At 42.8% G+C, this 2,500-nt stretch overlaps 1 protein-coding gene across 1 annotated transcript in view; it reads left to right on the top strand.

Moving 5' to 3' along the window:
* LOC137973984 (uncharacterized) overlaps positions 1-2,500 on the top strand; it is a 62,722-nt gene that overhangs the window by 55,656 nt on the left and 4,566 nt on the right. The gene's annotated exons all lie outside the window — the stretch shown is intronic.

Here is a 2,500-nt window from a genome sequence, read left to right as displayed (position 1 = left end):
GGAACTTTCCTTGCCGTATTGTCAATGAGCAGCATAACATTAAATTCTCCAGTAAACTGATCCTCAGACACAAGATCCCTCTTTACTACAATTCCACTACAACCAGTATCTCTCAGGACATCAACAGGCTTCTCTCCAACTCTACCTTTCACGACAGGCATTTTACTTCTCACTCCAGTCAACGGTTCAATACAAGCACTACTCAACAATGGAATCTTCTTACCACAGGCTAACAGCAACTTATCATCTTTAATACAGGCCTTAACTTCTTCATCAGTAGGTTTATCCTCAGGTGGTTGAACTAGACAACTGGCACTTACTTGACCACGCTGCACAGGGTTACCATCCTTACTTTGTCCTCCTGATCTGCGTCCACCTGATCGACAGTTTCTAGCTTCATGTCCCTGCTTACCACATAGGAAACACTTTCTTGTTAGGGTTGGGCAGTTGACAGCTTTATGACCTCGGGTGTTGCACTTAAAGCAATGCAGAGCTGGTGGATTAATCTGCATGTTCTTGGCTTCGTCCCTCTCAGGCTGCACTGTTGGTTTTCTGCTCGCTGAGCTGAACAAATGTTTACCATGAGCCTCCAAGTACTGGTCAGCGATCTTCGCAATCTTTGCTAGAGTCTCAGGTGCCCTTTCTCGCAGGTGAATTGCCAAATCCTTAGGGCAAGAGTCAATAAATTGTTCTTTCACGATCAAGTCCTTAAGACCATCAAAGCTTCGCGCAGTATTCGAAAGCTCTAGCCACCGTAACAGGTATCTGTCCAGTCGCACAATAAACTGCTCCGGACTCTCGTCAACTTCTGGTTTGGATGCTCTAAATTTTCGACGATAGCCGTCTTCGGTAAGGTCATATCTCTTCATTAACGCAATCTTTACCCTGTCATAATCCTTAGCTGCGTCCTCCGATAAACGTGAATACACTTCTAGTGCCCGTCCAGACAACAGAGCACTGAGCTTCGATGCCCATCCATCTTTTTTCCACTTAGCTGTCTCGGCAAATCTCTCGAACCTCTGCAAATACGCGTCCAAATCGTCTTTGCCATCAACAAACGAGGGGAGTTTAGGTGCCTTAGCCCGATCCTCTCTCACTTCAGGACGTCCGTCAGCATTCTCCACAGCCAAACGTGCAATTTCCAGCTCATGTTCTCTTTTTGCCGTTTCAATAGCCTCTTTCTGTTTCAGCAGCTCGGCTTCCATCTCCAATTTTCTTAGTTCGCGTTCTTGTCGCCTAGTTTCTCTCTCCTCGTCTTCTCTTCTTCTATCTTCTTCAAGTAAACGATGCTTCTCTTCCTTTTCTTCTTCAAACCGCCTCCTTTTTTCTTCTCTTTCTTCCTCCAATTGTCTTCGTTTTTCTTGTTTTTCTTCCTCCAATTGTCTTCGTTTTTCTTGTTTTTCTTCCTCCAATTGTCTGCGTTTTTCTTCTTTTTCTTCCTCTAATTGTCTGCGTTTTTCTTCTTTTTCTTCCTCTTCCCTCACAAACTCGAGAAGCTTTTCTCCTTGCAATCCGAATTCTTTCCCCATCTGCAAAAGCTTTTCCATTTCCATAGCAGTATGTCACAGCAAAAACACAATATACTCTCTTGCACAGTTCTTCTTACTTTAGGCGTAACTCCTTCTTGAATTGTCCTTTCCTGGTTTCTGTAGTCAGCAAACAAATGAATTCCTCTCCCGGACGGGCCCCCAATGTTACGAGTTCGAATGTTTAGAGGAAAGGTAGCTTGCAAACTAAACTGAACGCAGGGTTGTCGGAACAACAACAAGAAGATTTATTCCAAAAGTGAACGTAGTTTCCACGAAGTAAAACTCTTAACAGCACGTACTCGACAAACTTACACGGCCTCCGCCAACTTGAATGCACACAGCTTCTGTCACACTTGAATAAACACGGCCAACGCCAACTCTCTTCGCTTGTGAAAAACTAGTTAGAAAAACACTCCGTTTGGACTCGTCTACTTATATACTCGGACAATAAACTTCTAGAACTTTCTAAAATAGTAATGAATCTAATTATAGAAAGATTACAAAACACACCGATTTAGAAACGCTTACGTACAAACCTAAATATAAACAAACTACGAACTCTCGCGAAGATTCTAGACAGTAACGCTCGTCACGCAATACTATTTTTCGTAACAATGCAGCACAGGAGTTTTGAGCTTTCAGACTTTAAAACTCACGTGTTGCATACATAATAAGCTGAAATTTTAAGATAGTGAGCCTTTGACGTCACTTTTCCCTGGATCCAGCCCTCTGAGGTACAATCCTTTGGATAAAAATCAAAGCTCAAATTTTGCCAGTCAGGCTCCAGTTGTTCAAAAGATGGATAACGCTATCCACCGAATGAATCAATATCCAGCGGATAAATACTCGCAAAACCAATTGAGTTATCCAGTGGATAGCGCTAGTCACCCTTCGAACAACTGGGGTCAGGTGTTAAGCAAACACCTTTTCAAAGCCTGAAGAAAAGAAGGAAGTGATTTGTTTTATATTTT

This window comes from Montipora foliosa, chromosome 10 (assembly GCF_036669935.1).
Source record: "Montipora foliosa isolate CH-2021 chromosome 10, ASM3666993v2, whole genome shotgun sequence".
Taxonomy (NCBI): Eukaryota; Metazoa; Cnidaria; class Anthozoa; order Scleractinia; family Acroporidae; genus Montipora; species Montipora foliosa.
The sequence above is the reverse complement of the archived record's forward strand: the minus strand, read 5'-3'. Positions and strand labels throughout refer to the sequence as shown.